The sequence below is a fragment of the Lissotriton helveticus genome, chromosome 3_2 (assembly GCF_964261635.1).
Source record: "Lissotriton helveticus chromosome 3_2, aLisHel1.1, whole genome shotgun sequence".
In the NCBI taxonomy this organism is placed as follows: domain Eukaryota; kingdom Metazoa; phylum Chordata; class Amphibia; order Caudata; family Salamandridae; genus Lissotriton; species Lissotriton helveticus.
This window is the reverse complement of record NC_136062.1, coordinates 447,288,780-447,311,828: the sequence shown is the minus strand read 5'-3', so window position 1 is coordinate 447,311,828 and position 23,049 is coordinate 447,288,780. Positions and strand designations below refer to the sequence as shown.

At 45.9% G+C, this 23,049-nt stretch overlaps 1 protein-coding gene across 2 annotated transcripts in view; it reads left to right on the top strand.

The window, feature by feature from the left end:
- The first annotated feature begins 3,966 nt into the window (after window positions 1-3,966).
- Window positions 3,967-23,049, top strand: part of CD82 (CD82 molecule) — a 221,013-nt gene continuing 201,930 nt past the window's right edge. Inside the window, exon 1 of one of the 2 annotated variants that reach the window (XM_078684355.1) lies at window positions 3,967-4,168. The gene's annotated coding sequence lies outside the window, so the exon portion shown is untranslated. The remainder of the gene's footprint in view (window positions 4,169-23,049) is intronic. The other variant, XM_078684356.1, reaches the window with a different exon arrangement.

The window sequence follows — 23,049 nt, the reverse complement described above, 5'->3', positions numbered from 1 at the left end:
GTTCTGTCCTATAATCCCCAATTTAGACGAAAAGCAGTAAGTAGTTTGTAGTACTATTTAATATATGTAAGACACATACAATTGGCAGTATTCTTAATACATTTCATTCAGTTTAGTTCAAAGCACATAGATTGCAATGATACAATATTACAAAGATGGAAGATGTGAAACAGTAACTTTCCTGTAGAGCGATGTATCAGCAGCCGACACGTGTTTCGTTTCATAGTTACTTTTTCAAGGCTTCAAATAATGCAAAACAAATATAGTATATACAAACCAAAAATATAATGAGGTGGAAACAGGAACAGATACATGCAAAGAGAATAGTTAATGTGCTCTACATACTACATTATGTGCTGTGGATAGAAAATGTCGGCATGAGTTTGCAGAGCATAGACCCAGATTTACATTTCTGTGCTATGGAGAGAAAGTGTGTGCAAGAGGTTATAGAGTATAGACACAAATCCATTACATGATTTTAACTTGTCTACAGGACCAAGTAGAAGAAACTGGCCGCTAGAGATGTGTGTATTTTAAGCAAGATAGTAGGAACCAAAAAAGCTTTCCGTTCATGCATAAAGATAGTGATAACATAAATCGATATACCTTTAAAAACAATCCAGTAGATTTATTCAATTGTCGTGGACACCCTGGCTTTTCTTGGAAGATTAACCTTGTCCTAAAGGAGTTGTAAGTAAGGAAGAAAGAAGTACAAGAATTATGTAATGTCCTACTCAAATGTATGAAAGGGATACTGTATGTCCCTTATTAAAACAAACAGATCCAGACCAACATATATTTGAGTACCTATTGAGTCACTGCATGAAAGTCAACCGTAGCGAAAAACTGCACCATACAATTTCCGATGCTCAACAATTTGTTAGTCTAATATCTAACAGAATCTTTTTGTTAAAAGAGAACATAGATGCTAGATAGGAAATATAGTATTATTTGTGCATTGTATATTAGGACCAACCGCAAATCGCAGCCTAAGTCTGTTTAGCTCAACTTAATATTTGTACAGAACAACTCACAAGGGTATAGTAGCCTATGCTACCAGGACAGCTTGTTTCCGTGAAAAATAGTCCTATATTTCCTCCAAAAGAGGTGGCTTTAAGGAAACAGAAAAAAACTAAAAATCAAAAGGTATAGAAGTAAATAACTGTATTTAGTATTAGAAAAAGCTTTAACCCCTTGCGTGCTGCCGTCGGCCGTCGCGAGTACCACCTCGCTGGTGCTGCGAACGCCCGATGCGGCCCTGCCCGTTTTGCGGAAGTGCCGCACTGCCGTGAAATTGCGGCTGTGGCAAAGTGGTTAAAAGGCATAAAAATAGTGTACTTAAAAAGTTACCTGAAAGTATGATCTTTATACAAATTCTTCAATTCCATACATACATACTTGCTAGTGATTTGAGCTGTTCCTACTTGTAAGTATGTCCAAATAAGAGGATTCTGAGGGGGAAAGAGAAGGGTACAGGCCGCCCCCCACTCAAATCATAATACACAACAACAGGCCTCTCACCCTAGACACTCTTAAATAATTTCTAATATGGCATGGATAGTAGTGATGCAAAAAAACGTTATAATGTATTACCACCAGCCAGTTTTTCTCTGGCTATTCACATCCATCCAAGTGTCAAACATTAATACGGGACACACACGGTAAAAATTCAATCTGTCGTGATGCCATCACCCACCAAACGTCACTTGTGGAAAAAGTGTGGAGAAGAGAGTGAGCCCCTCACGGAAGAACCGCCAATCGGGTTATCTGACTAGCAATTGCCAGTGTACCCAATTATCATCATCGGTGACTCACTCTCATAACAGTGGAAAATGAAAACAGAAAAAGATCGACAACATATAACAGTACTTCTTCTCAACAGCAGCCCTACAATCTGCTGACTGTTCCTATCAAAGCAAGTCAACGTTTTGCCCTTGCTGTACTTGTGTGCACATATAACACAAAACACAAAAACAGAAACCCCCAGTGAGAAAGAAACGTGGATCTCACACAGTTAAAATAGAAGAGTTCACTGGCCACTCAGGGTTTATTCTGGGCTGTGAATCCTTCTAACATAAAAATGACTCACACCATACACATTCTCAGGTGGGTCATAGTCGCCAACATGTTTCGTTGCTTGTATTTTCTGCAACTTCTTCAGGGCAAAAGGGGGTTACCCACTGCTATTGCCACTGTCTTTCAACACACACCTGGGGTTAGCGTTTCTCACGCATACCTGCTACCCCTTTTAAACAGTATGCCCGTGTCCTCAAAGATCACGTGTTGATTACGAGAACCCGCTATCGTCGGGTGTCCCACGCTCGGTCACGGCACTTCCAAATGTCACCCGCGCCAATGGCGCGGGTGACATTTGACGGGTGTGTTGAGATAAGGTTATGTTTATATGTTACATGTGCGGTCTAGATGAGACCTAAAACTGACCAGAACACAGAGAGTTTAACAGACCCTGTAATAGGAGAAGTCTCCCATGATGGACGCACCCCCGTCTTTTATTATGATTTTGACCATCAATATTCTGAAATCAGGCCACTCACAAACCGAAGCCTTGTTCTGATGGCTCACATGACCCCTCTGAAATATTATATTTTCCTCTCAGGACATTTTGGACCCCTGCTACCTTTAGTTTAGGTTTACGTAATATAAATAAAATACACATAGATAGAGTTTGAGGGGGACTGAAAATCCTATATACTGTCTGGAGCAAGCTTTAAATACAGGGCAGAGCCCCTTCTCTCCCCCCTGTGTTTCCTAAAGAAGGATGCCCCTCGTGGGGGATAATTCTGCTTGCAGCGTCGAGTTTCCTCAGAGTGTAGTGGGGTGGGGGCAAGGGTGTGGGGTGGGTGGGGCGGGTCAGTGTTCCTTCCACTCATCTTCTTGTATAAAGGCGTAACTGACCCTTCCCAATAGCTCTGAAATTCCACAGTGAATGGGGGTTTCCACGTTGTGCTTTCCAGTCACAAGGCGAATAAAGCAAGAAATACCCAGACACTTCACATAGTTGTAATGGAACGCAGGGAAGTGACTCAGAGAGGCGCTCTCTGCTGACATCAGCAGTGACTTTCAAGTCACGAGACTGTATCATGACACGGCTGATTCAGCCTTTCACCCTTCAGCGGTCGATAATAGGATGGTGCAATTAAACTGGGCTATAGTAAAACTTGTTATTTGAATTTGTTAGAAAGGACACAACTAAAGCATTCAGCACTACAAACACCGAAAAAAAGCCAGTATTACTCATGCCTACTTCCTTCTAGGTTTGTACAAAGCTGCCAGTAGGCTGACGTGAAGAGTGACTCGTGGGGTCTGTGTGAGTCAACAGCTTTCATTTGTGATACTACATGTTAAGATGAAGAGTCATATTCGTACTGCTATAAAGTGAAACTACAAGATCCAGAATGCATTGTGCCGGTGGAGTGACACAACGTGGATGTCCGTGGCATCTGTGGGTATATATTCTGTCAATTGAGTTCTGCATTTTATTGCCTGGGTGTAGAAGTATTCCCTTGTGTTTCTCATAGTTTCCAAAATGCATCTGGAGTATGTAAAACTCTCAGAGAGGGCTTGGGACCTAATGACCCCTCTGCTGAGTCCCGGCGTCGGATCGACAACCTGTGATCCTGGGTTAACAACTTACTCCACCCGTGCCTTACAAAAATGTGTCCAAAGTTATCTGGTGCTCGGAAAAGCGCTCTAATGCCGTGGATCAATATGTAATATTGCAAAAAATAAAACGTAATGTTCGCCTTCTTTTAACCAGCAGCGTTTGCAAGTAAAGTCCCTTTAAAAAATAAATAACCGAGGGTGTAAAAGTCGCCCTCTTTCCTGCGAACCCCTAGTACACAATCAGCCTCGGTCTCACTCCAGAGATAGTTTGGAGTGTGATAAACAGGGGGTTGGAGAGGGTTTGCAGCCTCCTGGTGCGGAAGGGTTAACCCGGTGCTCCCCAGAGCTGCCACCAGGGGGAGGTGCGGTGTGCGAGGGAGGGAAGGAGGCAGAGAAGGAAGGAGGGAGGGTAGAGAGAGAGAGCACCGCGGAGACGACACCTCGACCGAGAGCGCTCACTACAGCTAGAGGCGGCCAAGGCACCCACATCTCCCGCTCGGATCTCTGCAGCTCTCGGGGTCTAGGAGCCGGGGTACGTGTGCAGGTGAGTGACCCCCAGACTCTGCCAGGACGAGGGGTGGGGGCGAACCCGGGCACGGGGGCGCTAGGAAGTTTGCAAAGCGCTGCGGGCGCTGTACGCGCTGGAGTCCGGGCGCTGAGGGCTGTTAGAGGCCCGGTGGGCACCGGGAGGGGGCTTGGCACACGCCCGGTCTCTGCGGGTGGTTCAAGGTGAGGGTGAGGGGTCCACCCCCGTGGCTGTGTTTTTCCACGGGCGCTGCGGGTCTGTGAGACTCGCCGGGTGTCCCGGGGTGGAGGGAGGCGCACAGACGCCTCCGTCAGAACTTTACAATAAACTTCAAAACTTTATCGAGAGTTTGGGGGCGGTAGAGTCTCTGCTTCCCCGGCTGCCGCCCCGATCAGATACGGTGTCTTTCATGAGTGGTGTGATTTTCTGTTTTTGTCACTCTTAAAAACATTACAGTAATTTAATCGTGGAGTGTGCGGCACCCCGTGCCCGGGTTCTGATGCAACCAGCTTCTCTCTTGCGCTTTCTGACAGGGGGAGCGGCGAGGCGGGTGTTTAGACGTGTGTTCACAGGGTGGCACACACACTGATCGAGTGCTGAGAGCCTGTGGTGTAACACGTACGCTTCCTGAGAAGTTGCCCTTCTCGGTCCTTTGTTGCTTGCCTGATGAGTTGGGCACGAGGAAATACATAATTTACTTCGGTGAGCGTGGCTCTTATAGCGCCTACATCTGCCTGCTGCTTGGCAGCGCTAGATAGAGTATGCTGGCCTCTCTGCTGACTTAACTTGTGTCCCAGATTCCATATGGTTTCCAGATTTATACCTGCGCCAATGAGGCTCGGATCCCAGGCGGGGTTGGTGGGGAGACCTATAGGGGTGCCAAAGAGTGACTAAACCGGACACACCTTTTAAATGTTGGAGCTTTACTGTAAGACATCGGTGCAATGCATTCTGGGAGGTGTAGTCATGATTAACCCCAATTGGACCAGCACGCATGATAAAAGTGGAATGTAAGAGCAGAGTCCAGGACTGGAACGTGGTGGCCCTGGGACCTGGAGTCACCCGGCCACCCTAGCAGTGTGGCACGCCCTCGTGTGGGATGTGCTGCACTTTGCTCTCCCTGGTCAGCTAGAGGCAGGAGGGAGTGAACAGCTGTGGCCTGCCGTGACTGATCGTGGCATCACTGTGTCCAGAGGTGCCGTGTGCGGACACACAGGGCCCATCGCCTGGGCGTGAGCGGTGTTGCGAAGACCGGTACGTCGTGGACAGTTGAATTGAACAATGACTATGGAAGAGTTGAGATGAATAATGTCACAGCGCTGAATACTGCAGAAACAAGAGTTTTTTTCTGACATTTATATGCTGGGAAAAAATATATTGAAGGTCACTGGTAGGACCTAAAGTGATTGTTCTTGGGTAGTAGGTTCCCCCGTAAAAATACGCTTTTATCTGGAGCGCCGTCTCAGTCATAACGCCTGACTTTCCCTACTAAAGAAAAATATCAGAAATAGGCTCTCTTGGACACGAGTAAGGATTGGAAATATCGTCCCAGACTTTTGATGCCGTAGATTTTTCGCAGACAATTAGATAACAGAGACTCCTGGGTGTAGAGAACATGTTGCAATATATCTGACGGGTCCTGAAGAAGGTGGCTCCGAAGTTTGCTGTATGCCACCGAAACGCGTTGACCAGGTCTTTTTGTGAAATCCTACTAAATGTAGTAACCCTATATTCGGCAATAGATGAAAAATAACAAAACGTGTTAAAACTTGCTCAGATTATTTTGTGATTTGAATGTGTATGAGGTAGGAGTGAGTGGTTTGGCTGTGTTGGTTTTCTACCCAGATTTGATTGAACTGTAGTGTGGTTGATACTTTATACATCATAGATCTTTGGTGAAAAACATTTTTTGTACTATTAAAAAAAAATGTATATTGAAAATAATAATATGAAAAAAAGTATTTATGAGGAAAAAAAGTAATATAATAAAAAAGAAATTGAGAAAGTAACAAATGTCGTTGGTATTTTGATGTTGCCCATGTGGGAATTTGTATCCTGTGATAAAATAGAGAGGTCATGAGGGAGCGCTTATATAAATGTTGACTGTTTTCTTCCCCTCATCTCCCTGGCCTAAAAGTATTTGTTAGAGGGGGTCCCTTAAATACCAATAATATGACACACAGAGGCCAGACATGCCTTCACACCTGACCCGAGGGCCGCACTCTTACTAGTCTGATACCACGCCTCCTGCACGCCGACAAGTTCCAAACTGAGCTACGTGTGTCTCTGATTGTTTCAGATCTTTGAGAGATGAATGACTTGTAAAGTCCCCTATGAAGGGTGGGCGGGGCGAAGATGTGTTTACTCTTGAGACGTTCTTTGGAATTACTCCATTGGAGGTGGACATTGCCGGTATTCTAGGCTGAGATCTCCCGATAACCGTCTGGGAGGTTGGGTGTGTAGTGGCCGTGCGGCATAGTGGTCGGTGGGGGGTGCTTCAAGTGGGCACCTGAGGGGTTTCTGAGGGCATGAGCGGGTCACGCGCCGTCATTAGTGCCCAGACAGACGTGGGAGCTGTATGCCTAGCGCAATGCGTTGCAGGGTGCGCTACGAAATGGTTTTATTTATTAAATTGTTTACTTGCCTACAATTATCCATATTCCGGTCATTGCGATGCAGGGCGCGCTACGAAATTCGTTTTATTTATTAAATTGTTTACTTACCTCCAATTATCCATATTCTGGTTTTTAGCACTGCCCCTCCCCGCCTTTCTGCCCCACCGCAACTCCCTCCACGGGCCGTGGCTGCCCTTGGGGGTTGTGGCTGACGTGAATTCGCGGACCTAGGGGTTTGAAGACGACACATATCCGTATCACAGTAGACACATAAACACATAGGGGCTTAAAAGACTTGTAGGTCCTTGTCAGGGGTTCCTCGATGAACGTGCAGGCCCAGGCAGTGCTTGAAATGGGAATATAAGTGCAGGTACTCATTCAGTTGAGCTTGGGGTGTGGTTGTAGGCGGAGCGAGACATGATGATACAAAGACACTTCTATTGAGTATTCATTTTGGTGTGTTGTGGAGACTTGTTTGGAACAAGCCCTGAGCCATAATGGAAGGGGTTTGTAAACTATCGGTGCAGCCACGCCTTCTACAGCACTACTAGCACTTTCAGGCTAATAATCAGTCTGCCCAACGAGACGCGGGCATAGCATCATCAATGAGTTCTACACCACTTGTGAGAAATGTATCAATATGAATAAAGGGGTTAAATCCTTACACGAAAAGAAGGGCAAACAGGAAATGTTAATGTTTCCTTGTTTTGTAATATTTGCAGCTTCCTGATGTCATACTCTTCTACTTGCCTTAAGTGCAATCCTTATATCTTGTAGAGTGCGCACACAGAAACAAGCATTGCACGCATTTATTTTCAAATATCCCCTGACTGTCCTGATTCTCTTCCTCTCTGATCTCATTTCTCTCTCAAACATGCACAATATCAGGCAAACACGGACACATTAGCAAGCAAACAAATGCACAAAAGGCTCACATCGGATGATTCCTCCGTTACTTGGCAGCGCCAGCGACAGTGCACATGTGATTGACAGAGCAGGGCCTGGATGAGGCCTGCTCTGTTAGACACAGCAGGACAGTGAAACTCCCAACACCTGGACATCCTGTGCATAATGCAAATGAGCCGCTGCTGAATGGTGCATAATGCAAATGAGCCGCTGCTGAATGGTGCATAATGCAAATGAGCCGCTGCTGAATGGTGCATAATGCAAATGAGCTGCTGCTGAGTGGTGCATAACGCAAATGAGTCGCTGCTGAACGGTGCATAATACAAATGAGCCGCTGCTGAATGTTGCATAATGCAAATGAGCTGCTGCTGAATGGTGCATAATGCAAATGAGCTGCTGCTGAATGGTGCTTAATGCAAATGAGCCGCTGCTGAATGGTGCATAATGCAAATGAGCTGCTGCTGAATGGTGCATAATGCAAATGAGCCGCTGCTGAATGGTGCATAATGCAAATGAGCTGCTGCTGAATGGTGCATAATGCAAATGAGCTGCTGCTGAATGGTGCTTAATGCAAATGAGCCGCTGCTGAATGGTGCATAATGCAAATGAGCTGCTGCTGAGTGGTGCATAACGCAAATGAGCCGCTGCTGAATGTTGCATAATGCAAATGAGCCGCTGCTGAATGTTGCATAATGCAAATGAGCCGCTGCTGAATGGTGCATAACGCAAATGAGCCGCTGCTGAATGGTGCATAATGCAAATGAGCTGCTGCTGAATGGTGCATAACGTAAATGAGCCGCTGCTGAATGGTGCATAACATAAATGTGCCGCTGCTGAATGGTGCATAACGCAAATGAGCCGCTGCTGAATGGTGCATAACGCAAATGAGCCGCTGCTGAATGGTGCATAACGCAAATGAGCCGCTGCTGAATGGTGCATAATGCAAATGAGCTGCTGCTGAATGGTGCATAACGTAAATGAGCCGCTGCTGAACGGTGCCCTGTTTTGGGTGGAAAGCTTTCTTTCCTGCCGATCTCAAGAAGTCAGGCTGGGCTCCCACAAATCCATCTCCAGGGAGCTCACCAGGGGTGTGCCACAGGTCTTAGCCCCACATTATTTAATGTGTATGTGGCCCCCCTGGCCGACTTAGTGAGGCCATATGGGTTTACCCCGATATCCTACGCTGATGACACCCAGCTGATGTTCCCCTTCAAAATCTTCTCACCTGCCCTGCAAAAATCCTTCGCGGAGGGCATGAGGGCTGTGTCATGCTGGATGGCTGAGAATTGCCTGCAATGTAATGTGGGCAAAACAGAGGTGTTACTGTTTGGGGAGGCAGCAAAACTCTGGTCTGGGGATTGGTGGCCCACAGAATTGGGTCCTGTTCCGGTCCCAAAGCAGACTGTCAAAAACTTGGGGGTGTTATTCGATCAAGCCTTGACTTTTAAACATCATGTCGACCAAGTTGCTGGCACCTGCTTTGGAGCCATTGGACTTCTGAAAAGGGTGTTTCCTCTTATACCGGATGGTCACAGGAAAACCCTTGTGCAGGCACTGGTGATCAGTAGATTGGACTACTGTAATGGCCTTCTTTTGTCAACCAATGAAGGCCAATTAAAAAAACTACAAGTAGTCCAAAATACGGCGGCGAGGCTTGTTCTCAACCTTCCATCTAGAACTCCCTCCCGCCCTTTACTAGCTAAACTTCACTGGCTACCAGTGCGGCAACGTACAAAGTTCAAAATTCTGTGCACCATTCATAGGTCTCTGATAGGAAAGGGTCCTAAATACTTGACAAAAGCTTTTTTACCTTACGTCCCAGCCCGATCACTTTGATCGAGTGATTTGTACCTTTTACAGGTCCCTAAAATAAAAAAATCCCGTCAGGGAGGCCGTGCTCTGGCATACGCAGGTCCCACCCTTTGGAATTCCCTTCCCCTCCAACTCAAACTCATCACTAACCATTTATCATTTCGTAAAAACCTCAAAACCCATCTTTTCACCACCATTTAATCAGCTTGTGTCTTACCTCTCTGTTTATGATTAGCCCGGGGTTCCATCTTAAGCGCAGAGATATCCCTCCGGGGATCTATTCAGGCGCTATAGAAGCACATAAATAAATAAATGAGCCGCTGCTGAATGGTGCATAAAGCAAATGAGCCGCTGCTGAATGGTGCATAATGCAAATGAGCTGCTGCTGAGTGGTGTATAACGCAAATGAGCCGCTGCTGAATGGTGCATAATGCAAATGAGCCGCTGCTGAATGGTGCATAACGCAAATGAGCCGCTGCTGAATGGTGCATAATGCAAATGAGCTGCTGCTGAATGGTGCATAACGTAAATGAGCTGCTGCTGAATGGTGCATAACGTAAATGTGCCGCTACTGAATGGTGCATAACGTAAATGAGACGCTGCTGAATGGTGCATAAAGCAAATGAGCCGCTGCTGAACAGTGCATAACGTAAATGAGCCGCTGCTGAACGGTGCATAACGTAAATATGCCGCTACTGAACGGTGCATAACGTAAATGAGACGCTGCTGAATGGTGCATAACGCAAATGAGACGCTGCTGAATGGTGCATAAAGCAAATGAGTCGCTGCTGAACGGTGCATAATACAAATGAGCCGCTGCTGAATGGTGCATAACGCAAATGAGCCGCTGCTGAATGGTGCATAACGCAAATGAGCCGCTGCTGAAGGGTTCAGGGTGGCTCAGCTAAGGCCTAGAGGCACTTTGGACATCAGAGTGCCCTACAGATCTGCGCCACTCCGACTGCCTGGAGCTCAGCAGCAATGAGCAAACATTTCATGAGTACTGGTACTCTTCTCGGTAAAAATTAGAAGTGCCAGTACTGAGTACCTGTGAGTACCGGCTCATTTAAAGCACTAGGCCCAGGGAAGACTTACCTGCCCCTCTTTCTCTCTCTGGGACTACTCAGTAAACAAGTAATCCTAGGGGCAGAACCAGGGCCGGACTGGGAACCACCACTGGCGCTGGCAAAGTGCTCGGCCAGCCCCCCCTCCCCACTAGGGGGGGTTGGAAGGACCGCCGAGCTCTTTGCCGGGGCCGGTTTTCGGCCGATTTTTTTTTACATGGCCGATGCTATGCTGCATAAATGGCCCTGTAACAATATCGGCCCCCTGGGACCCAAAACCGGCCCCCACCCGTGCGGCACACCGGGGGATTGCCTGGTGCCCGCTACGGCCAGTCCGGCCCTGGGCAGAACCAGGCCGCTGACTCCCCTGGGATCACAGACCTCTCTCACCTTCTCTCTCTGGAACTCCTCGGTACACCATGGACTGAAGCCGGCCATAGTACAATGACCAGTGCGCATAAGGCCGGCCGCCAGATCGCATAGGCCATCCTCCGAGGGACACTGCAGAGCACGGCGGTCCTGGTGATTCTGTCGGATGGGGGGAGCGGTCTCTTTTTCTCATCAGATCTAGGGGTGTATTAGAAGGTCAGCGCCCAGATACCCTTAGTAGTGACAGTGTAGCGCTTTATAAATGCACCTTTATTGGTTGATATATTGAAGGTAGGTAGGACCCGCCTCCTCCGTCCACTGTCAGTCGAGGGTCTCGGGCAGGTCATATAACACCTTCAGGAGCCTTGTTTACTCATAGACCTAGGAGCTGAGGCATGTTGGGTAATCCTCGGTGCTAGTGCCGGAATGCAGGGGGGTTCCAGCTGGATCCCTCAGCTATTCTGGAGCCAGATCAGGAATCTGTCCGGCCTCTGTGAAATATGCTGAGTGTCCTGGTGCGACTCGCAGACACCGGGACGTGTCCAGCATCGCCTGCATGTTGTCTGTCTGTCATTTCTGAGTGGTGGTGAAAGGGCTCTATTAGTTACACTACCAGCTGGACCCAAAACAATGGCCTGATGTAAAGGTCCATCAGCTCTCCTTTTATTGTATTGTATTGTATCAGCATTTATAAAGCGCGCTGTAACCCTACGGGCATCCTGGTGCTAAGATACGAGTAAGATGCTAGCGGGTAGCTGCGGAGTTTCCAGTGGCTTCCTGGCTGAGAGCTGTCTGGAGCCTCACACCTAGATGCCAATCCGATACAGGGAAACAAGGGCACACAGCTTGTATTATAACAAGCCGAGATTTGGAGGCAAGCTTTTCACGTTAATCAATTGTGCACTGTTCGTGCACTGCAAGAATGTCAGATGTGTCGTCTGTACGAGTAGTTGCAAGAATAACAATTTAAGCACCACCTATAATTTTGTATGTATTTCTTTTGTAGCGCTACTCATCCAGGTGTGGGAGTTCTTTACATCACACACACACACACATTATACATTAAGTCCTAGAAGTGAGTGTTTCATTTTACAAGACGTACTACAAGACAGTGAGGTGTAGGAGTCGCGCTTCCTCTTAACTGGTAGGATTACCTGTTGGAGTGCATGGCCGGAAGAAACACAGTCAGGATTTAAAACATGACGCAGTGCTTAAGGTTGTTTCTACTAATAGGACTTAATTATGACCTAAAGAAACCTTTTTAGAAGCCTTAAAATAACAAGAATTTGAGAAAAAACTAACCGCCTGATTCATCAAGCTAAATTGCACTCGCAAAGGGCAAGATTCTCAGAATCTTGCCTTTTGCGAGTGCAATTTTTGCATTTGGGATTCATCATCCCAAATGCAAAATTCGCTATTTAAGAATTCGCACGTTTGCGAGGAATTGAATTTAAGGAATCTCTATTTGAGATTCCTTAAATGCAATTCATGAAGCATTTTAAAATTGCGAAAATGCAATTTTGGGCCGCTATTTACCGAGAGGTCAGACCTCCCGGTAAATAGCAAAAACTTAGAAAAATGCTTTTAAAAGCATTTTTCTAAGTTGCATGTTACACACACACACACATGTCCTTTGGACATGTGTGTGCGCAACACCTGTTTCAATTTGCATTTAAGGGGTGCTACAGGGTGTCCTTTGGACACCCCTGGCACCCTTTAAATCGCTATCTTATTTGCGATTAGCTAATTGCTAATCGCAAATAAGGAATACTCCCCATTCATTCCTATGGGCCTTTTGGCCCATAGGAATGAATGGGGAGTTATTCCTTATTTGTGATTAGCAATTTGCTACTCTCAAATAAGGAATGTGTAGGAATCGCTATTTATTTAGCAATTCCTACATGAATACCGTTTTGCGAGTCCTTAATAGCGATTCGCTATGAATCGCTATTAGGGGCTCGCAAAACGGCCCGTTGATGAATAAGGCTGTAAGGTTCTAAACCCAGGCCTTGTAGTTTGCAAGCAGGGCCTTGATGCTGGCTCATAGCTCACTGTGCTATATTTAAAGGAATGTAATTTATGTACTGCAAGTAATGAAGGGATCTCTGTGTCAAAAGCAGTAACCCACTTATCTCTCTACGTAAAGTAAAAAGCTGCATGAGTTGTGCAGGAGACACATTAATCCTCTATACTTTGAGTCAAAACTGTGGCTAGACCAAACACAGATCTCTCGGGCAAGAGTGTTAACCAGGGCTTTTAGTGGGCCGGGCACCACACAACTTATGTCTTCACAGCTACTTAAGAGATGCATGCTTTTTACTTTGTTATATAAAGGTGCATGCACTGTGTAAGAGTGTCAGAAGGGTCGGTCTGTCTGTCTCAGTATTTACACAAATACCAATTTATATAGCACTATTATATTTCTTTTATAGTGCTACTCATCCCAATGCAGAGTGTAAGAGTGTGTTATGTAACATACACATTAATTATCCATTCCAAATAAATCATGTAAGTGTGTAAATCAATGTACAGGATATGTTACATGAGACTGTCAGGGTTACAAGGTGTAGGAGTCATATGTCCTTCATACCTCACTGTGGTATATTACAAGCATTACATTGTATGAACTGCAGGTAACAAAAGGATCTCTGTGTTCAAAGCAGTAATCCACTTACCTATCTACATAGTATAACATCTGTGATCTGCATGGTACATGATATGCTTTGCAGGAGACAACTATGAAAAAAAACATATTTTATTTAATTTTTAGTTGGCATGTGTTATCACATATACATATCAGAGGATCACTTCCAGTGAGGGCACTTCCTGTGATGCCACATGGAATGACACGTGTCGTGGCGTCATGTGCTTTGATAGCACGCGTTATGATGTCAGTTGTATAAGGATCTAGACGAAGGGTTTTTAGTCAGGTAGAGAAAGGGCGCACAGCTAATAGTTAGCACTCGGTATGGGTCCGTTCAAGTGAGATAAGAGGTGGAGGGGATAAGCCCTATAACCCCCCAATTTCAGTAATAGCCTGAGCCACCACTGTATGAACTACAAGACAAATCACCTATGCACACTCTCGTTTATACAATAGTTTTGTCAAAGTTGACATAGAAAGCAAAGGACACATAACATATCAAACAAATAATTTCAAATAACACAAAATGATAACAAATCTTGTCCTTGGAGTAGGTTGATTCAACAGTAGTGTCTTTAATGCTCGAAAGAAAGAAACTTGTAGGTGAGCATCTGGGAGATGCACCCGTCTGCCATTTACAGACTTTCTTACCTAGAAATTCGTTCCTTATCCTCATCGTTATCTTTCTAAATCAGCTGTTTGAATAACAGCAAGCTTTTACTATACATCCTGGACTATCTATCCCTCCATCTGGAGTGTCCTTTATACCCGTCCGATACCCTTTCTCCAGCATCTTTGGATCCTGGAAGATTGAGAACGACCACCATTGCCCACCTACAAGTCCTGGGCCCTGCCGGGTCGGAATTATCACTGACAGAGCGACTTCCGCAACAACACTCTTTGTATTTCTAGCCCTGAGGAGTTGCGGGAAACCATGCCCTGTGCGACGAAACACGTGTCGGCTGGTTTCTTTCGAACATTAAAGACACTACTGTTGAATCAACCTACTCCAAGGACATGTCAGTTGCATACTGCCTTTTTTTTTAGGCCTTTTGCCCAGGCCAGAGTTTTTTAAAGGGGGCCTCGAAACGGGTCTCTATCGGGCCCTGTTTTGTGCCCTGGTACAGCGTGATACCCATGCGACCCTCAATGCATAGACGGGCCTAGTTGCTGACACAAGGCACCTGATGCCAACAGGCGCTCCTCGTGCACAGGGAGGCATGGGGCCGGGTGCCTGCCTCGCACCCATCATTCTCCTTATGTGTCTGCAGTGGCTGCGGGTGTGGCGAGTAAGTGCCAGAGCAGCGATGAGTCCATATTCATACGGAGTATTTGCTGGATTCCCAGGGTCACACATGGCGTGGGCAGAAGGATGTGTGTATGTTAATTACAGAGCACTGCTCCCTGGGTTATCTAAAATAGACTCAACCAGGGCCCTTGCTTGGCTATTTAGGGCCCAGCTAGGTGACTCCGGCAGTGTGGTGGTGATACCTCGATCTGACCCCTCCCTATGATTGAGTGTATTCAGTGATAGTACTGTAGCAATCCTTGCTTGGTGTTCCCAAGAAGTCTGTGTCCGACAGCAACAACTGATTACACTGGAGGCTTACCAATGCCTTAAAAGTTTTTCTCCGCCGGTTGAAGGCAGATTATGTTCCTAAATTTTGACTGAGGTCATAAGGGCACTCATCATTGGTCTAAGACCTCATTTGTGGGGTCAACATCCGCCAACTGTGACGCTTTGCAACATTACTCTTTTCTGGAATTAATACGTTGATATACTATTCTTGCCTCCTTACAATGCCCTGAAGAAGCCCTTGTGAAGGGTGAAACGCATTGGCTGTTTTCCACATGTATACACAGGACTTTTGAAAATAAGACTTGCAACTAAAATTTACAATTTACTTTGCTTTATGTACACTGTAATTTGCTGATTCTGTGAGTTGCCTCATCATCCTTTTCTTTTGGTTCTGGTTGCCTCTGCGTTGACTTGTGGGCGTGTTTCTCTGCGTGAATCTTGGCATGTCTGTGTCCACGTGTGTTTGTCACAAATGTGTTTGGATCGCTCTGTTTCTGTCGGCCTGTGTGTCTCTCTATATGTAATCCTATGTGTGAGTAGGTCGGCATGTTTGTTAGGTGTCTTTTGGAAGTTTGCCTGTTTCTGTATGTTGTTCGCCTTTGTTGATGTGGCATTATCTGTTTGTCTGCCTTTGTGTCACTAAATGTAGGTATAAGTGAAGTGTGTGGTTTTTTTTGTTGTATTTTTTTGCATGTATGCTTGTCAGCATGTGCGTCTGTTTCTGTACATGAGCTTCTGTGTTTGACTGTGTCGGTTTCTGTCTGCCAGTGTGTAGTCTGCTTTTGCCTGTTTCATTCAATCCGTACTTGTAAAGCGCTGATTATATCCAGTGAGTGTCTCATGGCGCTGGGTTTAGTCGAAGAGCCAGGTCTAGATCCTCGGTATGTGTGTGTCGCTGTCTGCTGCTGTGTGTGAGCGCTGGATGTTTGCACATGCTAATGAGCGTCCCCGGGGTGTGGCACAGGCCGCCACTTGCTGGGCCCGTCCGGGGAGGAGCTGCGTCCCAGGGCTGAACTCTGGACACTGCAGCACACACAGTGTGTGTGTGCACTCTCCGCCGGGGCTCTGAGCTCTGTGCGGCCTGCCCCTGAACGCCAGGGTGTTTACTGGCTGTGTTTTATTGCGTAAAGAAGGCCTCCACGTACCACACCTGCTGTGACGTGTGCGTTATGTAAGACGTCTCACACTCCAAGACGCGCTTACTTCCACGCGCACACATGCAGCGGCTGTGTATGTAGTGTTACAGGACTGTGCTTCTACAGCTTTTGGCGCGCGCCTCCTGTTATTAACATTAACCCACTACTAGGCGAGTATTGCAGTACATTGAGCACACCAGGTGTGCTCTATGCAGGGGTCGAAGAGCATAAGACAAGTATGGGAACTGCAATGTTCTGGGGGATGGGGGGGTGAGCGTGGGGTCAGGTTTAAAGGCGTAGCTAAATTAAAAACCCAAAATATTCTATAACCTTTTTCGATCTTTCACCTTCAAGTTACTGCATATAAAATAAGATACAGCATACATGAAAAATACAATCAACTTAAGTCAATCAGTGGAAATCACAATATTGTACATCAGTGAGTTAGTGCACTGTAGGGGTGAGTGTGTGTAACCAGAGAACCACAGAATTCAATCCTGGTTGGTGGAGTGGGTGTTATGTATAGTGCTAAGAGGTCCCATTCTGTAACAGAAAGCACTATGACTGTTCACCTCATCATTTCAAGCTTGAATTACACACAGTAAAAAATAGACTGCTACAAAATGTGTTGACAGTTTTAAGATAAAAAAACGCGCTTCCAAAATATAGGTTTAAGTGATACCCAGATTGTACATAGGGCATTTTTTTAAAACTGTTCGTAAAAGTACACCCTTCAGATGGTAGCTCCCTTGCAATACCCCTCAAAAAGAATCGATTTGTGTTATCAGGAAGCTTCAAGTGAATCCATCAGTTAACGCCAATACTGGCTTCGGAGCAGCCTTTGCATTTGCAGAATGGCCAATTGAGAGCACTTACATTTCTTTCAGGCAAGCAGGCACCCTGACAGGAAGGCTTGTTTAGCTGTCTTCCCCCCCCCCCCCCCCCCTTCGATGTCACAGCACAGGAGTCCCTCTGCCTTACACTGCAGCGGAAGCATTTCAACTCTTGCAATTGACCTTCTCAGGACAGTTATCTTTTTACAACTAGTAGTGGTTCTTTTTCCTTAAATCACAAAAGTAGGGGCACCTCGTGTCCTTCCGATCCCGCCCACTTCGACCACTGGCTCTGCAGCTCTTTTAGTCACCCCAGCTTTTATGTTAAAGTATTTTGAGGCACATTCCTAGTGCTGTAGGAAAGCACCAGTCCACCCAAAAGCATGCATAAATGTTTTGAATTACACTCTTGATTGTCTGCTTTCAGTACGTCATCACACCTTTTAACACTTTTGCTGCCTTAGTTGTGGCCTGCATTAAAATACATTAAATTGTTGTTTTCCTTTATCCACTTGTACTAGCCACCACTTCCAAATGGAAAAATCCGAAAGTTCTATATATTTAATGACACCTGTCCACCAGTCTGTTAATAAGACATTAATTAGCTCAGGTGTAACCATTCGCCCTACAAACCTCATACCTAGTTAATGAGCCTCCGCCTGTGTTAATTGTGGTGATTCAGAGTCCAGGATATATATAGTCAGCTGTTCTGCAGGTTCCCTCTGCTGAGCAGGGCATTTCATAGGAGATATTCACACAGGCTCCTGCAGGGCCTGACGATTGCACTGATAAGGGGGTGCGTCTGCACCGTCTGTGGGGGCTTGAATCTCCCTCAGAGCACACAGTACTCCACAAGTGGCATGCATGACTCCGACAAAGTTTTCATCTGTCCCAAGATCATGCCAGAGTAGCTCCTACAATCTAGGATTTTTTTCTTTGACCTCCTGGAACTTGCAGTCTCGATTTTACAGTGTAATAAACAGGACCACAAATCCCAGAATGCTAAAAGAAAAAGGCTCGAATAGGTACTCCCAAATGGGACCATCATTCTTCGCCACTTTGCATCAGTGCCTTGATTAGGCCAGGGTGTGAAATTCTGCTCCACTCACAATGCTTGCAGAGTTTACGTGGAGATTTTTCCTCGCTTGTGAGAAAAATCTTACTCCACACTATCTCCAAGCGAGATTTTTCAACCCAGGTGGTCGCGGATGGCTGTAACTGTTCGCGTAGAGGAAGCTGCCGCTCTAGTAGAAGATCAACTCATGCGGCAGAAAGAAGTGGCACCCACTTGTGCTGTACATGGTGCTGTTCTCACTGATTTTTTCCAGCGTGGGATAAACACTAGGGGTGGGCGGAATTTGCGTAATCGCAAATCTCTGCCAAACAGTAAAAAATCTCCGCAAACACGCAGAAATACCGCTAACACGCAGAATTGCTTGTTTGCGATGCTTTTTTACTGTTCGGAATCATTGTTTGCGTGCTCATTGGTAAATATCTCACAAACACGCATTTGAGAACGCGAACAAGCAAAACATTTTGCGAAGTAGCGGAACGCAGAATTTCGGCCAATTTCGAGTTCTCCGTGGAACGTGACTTTACCCAAATGCCGCAAATTTCATGAGTGTAAAGGAATTTACCGCCCAGGCCTAATAAATACTAGGAGCTACAAATTAGCAGAAACAATGCAACCAAATGCCCTCAGCCGCTTGCGGAAATCCAAGTAGCGTATCAGAGTTTTTTGGTCACTTTGCGAACTCCGCCCAGGCGTAGGCTTGATCAGGGAATCTCTCACACTGAATGATGCTGGAGACTGATTCCAGATTACGATGCAATGGGTCTTTCCATTTTATTGTGTGTTAATTGCATTCATACAGTGCCTACTACTTCTGGCTGGCCATTGTAGCACTTTTCAGTGGGTAGCATGCTGCACCAAATCCAGAGTTAGTTGTTAATGCATTGATTATTAATTCCTGTTGGCTATTGGCATGAGTCATGTGCTCTTGGGAAGCTTTTACCTGCATACATTCTGTTTGTTTGTAGTGCATTAAGTTAATAGGAGATTAGTGTGATATTCATATGAGTTCGCGCAGAGGGCAGGTAGGGTGAGTAGAGCGGCCAGGGAAGGTTGGATGTTGATAGATAGATTGCCAGGAATGGTTACAAAGAAGGAGAATTTGTGTTTGTGGAGTTGGATGGACAGTTGGCTGAAATATAACCCATTGGCTGCTGCCGTCGGCCATTGGCCGACGGCAGCACTACCTCGCTGGTGCTGCCGTCGGCCAATGGCCGACACGCCCGTTTTTTAAAACAGCCGCACGGCCGCAAAAAAGCGGAAGCAGCCAACGGGTTAATAGCGACTTAACAGACAGGTGTGCAACGTACAGTAGGCGACACTCAAACAGTAAGGCACGCAGAAGGCTCAATCAGCAGATTTAAAGGCCACTTTTCATGCAGGGTTTTAGGAACATAATGGGGGGGGGAGGTTTTAGAGCTACTGTGCAATCTGAGGTCGTGGAATATTTATTTTATTTATTTATAAATGTATAAAGTGTGTCCCCGCTCTAAAGCAGCCTACTCAGTGGAGCCAAACAAGAAGCTACCAGCTGTGTGGGCTCTGACCCAATGGGGGTCCTCTATTATCTGGGGGTCCGACGGAAACAGCCAAGTCTTTATTCCCTTGCGGAAAGTGCTTTCGCAAGGTTCGGATCTCAGTGCCTCCGGCAGAGTATTCCAGCTCTTGGCTGCGAGGTAACCAAAGGAAGAAGGGATGATGATAGTTGCATAGGGGCAGGTTCTGTGTGGTGTTACAATCTGAGGATGTGGTAGAAAGGATTATGGCTGTCGTCTGCGGCAGGTGCTGTGTTGTTGCAGTTTCATGATGTGGAATAATGCATTGTAAGTGTGGTGCACAGAGAAGAGGAAAAGCATCCGGATTTCGATGCTTTAAATCTCTGCGGTACCACCCGTCGATCCCCCCTTAGGTACATTCACGTGCAGTATCTTGGCTCCTCCCTGGGGGGGTAGCTAGTCTTGTTTGAACCCCTTTCCACCCCATGAGGTGCGACGATGGTTACAAGTGTTCTTGTCTGGGTCGATGGTGCATTTTATTATTACAGGCACACACCTTGCTTTGGAAGGCTGTCTGTGCATTTCTAGATGTGGCCGAGACAGCAGGCTCGGGTTCACGTCATAAGCGCCAAGACACCCTAGGGTATTTGTTGCGCTATACAAATTACGTAAATAAATAAATACACCCAGCCGTTACCCACCAGGGTGTGTGCCTAGCATCACACGCATGTGCAGTGTTGTCAGATTTTTTAAGCATTTTCTAGCCCAAAGCCAACCAAAAAGCAGGGACAGCGTCCAGTAGGCGGTGAACGCATTGAATTGATGTTGCAGTAGGCTGCCAAGTAAATATTTGTCTAATAAAGCGCTTTAATATACTACTTTGCTGGAGCGCGGTATATATATTTACAATCCGGCAACTAGCGCAAACCAAAATGTTACCGCACAACTGGGAAAAATATAGAGCAATTGTGCGTGATCTTGCCCAATCTGGCAACACTGCACACGTGTCTGAATCCCTCGTGACTCTAAGACTGTCCCAGCCGGCGAAGTGCCCTGGCTTTCTGGAACGTTTCTCCTTTCCTAACCGTCCTAGAATCCAATCAAGTGAGGCAGACACTGGAAACAGTGTTGTCTTTTTTTTAAATACATGTTTGATAGATATCTTGTGCATAGCAACAGTTTCCTTTGAACTCTGAAGGCTCCGGCCACAAAATGTATCTCTTCCCGGAGAGTTTCTAATGGCACTCTAGGAACGTGTATCATTTCTATGCTCACAAATTGTGAGGTTGTAACTCCGGGCTGCCTTCTAGCACAGCTGCTCACCAAACCTGGGAAACGGCCACTACAACATGGCCGTTTCCACAAAAACCTTTACCATGCATGCATTACAACGCATGCGTGGTTACCGCGACAGCGTTTACCACGCATACCTTTAAAACGAGATACGTAGTAAAGGCATGTGTGGTAAATGCAAAAAAATAAAGGGGGTTTGGGGGGTCTTCCCCCAAAAAATAAAGCATGAGATTAAAAAGGGGGTTTGAGGGGGTCAATCACGGTCGTTAGACAGGAAACGGAAAGAAACTTCCGCTTCCTCTTTACGACCGACATAATCAACGAAGATGGAGCGGAGATGACTTAAAAAGGTAAGGGTAATTTTAGTTTTAAAAAAAAGATTAATGGTTAAGGGCAGGGGTGATTATAAGGAGTGGGGGCTGAGGGTCATGTAAGGGGAGAGGTATAACCTTTAACACGAGTATGCCCTCACCATGCATACATTTACAACGAAAATCATTGTAAATCTATGCGTGGTAAAGGTGATGCATGAAAAACAAATTCCGTTGTTACGCATGCGTGCTAAAGGCATGCGTTTTTTTTTTTTTAAAAAAAAGTTTTATATAGCGCGAACTCGAACCGAATCAGTTATCAGAGCGCTTTACATAGCACCAGTTACGTTACATGAGGACACACTTTCATTTTAGGCACGGGGAGATTAAGTGATTTGCCCAGAATCACAGGGGGTTTTTGGCGTCATTACCGAGACTCGAACCCAGATCCCCAGGTCCGAGGTCGAGCGCCTTAGCCGTTAGGCCAACCCCTCTTGTTGCAACGGAATTCATTGTAACGACATACAACCACCAAACCTATTAGGACCATGAGCCGATTTTTAGCGCTTAAAACTTTCGTGACCCACCTATCTTTATTGGGCATGCGCTGTGCGACTTTCTAAATGTGACTGGGCATTGCCATTTACAGATGGCACATTTTCCGTTGAAATGGCCACTATTTCTGGACAGACATTCAGTTTTACTGGTCCAGCTATACAGCGTACAAGATCTTGTGTGGAAACTGGATCTCAGTGAATATCCTGTGTGCATCACCAAGTGAAGTGTCTTGATTTATTTTCATCCTATTAAAATCTTTCTTTCCATCAAATTCAGAATTGCAAAACAGTGCTTAATTTGTCCTTTCCTAACAGCTGCATGTGTACAGTTCCTTTATAGGTATTTACTTTCTGTTACAAAACTTGCATCCTGCTGCCTTTCTTTTCACACTCCCTGTACTCCAGCACAAAAGCCACTGCATTAATTCCCTTTACTTTACTTTCTCTGAAAGCAAAGTGAGTGGAGTCTGCGTATTAATTTTTATTGGGGACTGGTATTTACAGTCGGTGGTCAGAAGACATAGTATGACCTTTGGCCTATGTCTCTGAAGGGCAGCAATTGTCAGAAGATTTGTATCTAATTTAAAGGCAACTTGATACATTGCTTGTACTTTTGTGACCCACCAAAAATGGACTCCGACCTCCGCAATTTGGGAAACACTGTTCTAGCATCCCGTTGTAAACTGGAATCCAAAACTATTTAATATTGAATACCAAGGCGTCCACCTGCAAAGAAGTGAGAGGAATTTCTCTGAGGAAAAGCTCAATGTTTGGATTATTTTAACTGGGTGGAAGGATTGCCTTTGTAGGAACCCTCAAGTGCCCTCAAGGTATGCGGGGTGTAAGGATGTCACAGTTACGGGTGGTCGGAATTTGCGTAATGACGTTACGCAAATCTCTGCGAAACGGAGAAAAATCTCCGCGAACAAGCAGAAATTCCGCGAACGCGCAGAATTGCTTGTTCTCGATGCTTTTTTTTTTACTGTTCGCAATCCGTGTTTGATTGCTCGGGGAGAAATATCTCGCGAACACGCATTTGATAACGCGAACAAGCAAACAATTTCGCGAAGTCGCTGAACGCAGAATTTTGGGCAATTTTGTGTTCTCCACGGAACCTGAAATTACCCAAATTCCGCGATCGGAACAGAATTTAAAACCCAGGCCAAGTCAGTCCCTTTCACCATCCCCCAGTTCTTCCCTTCATATTTCAGC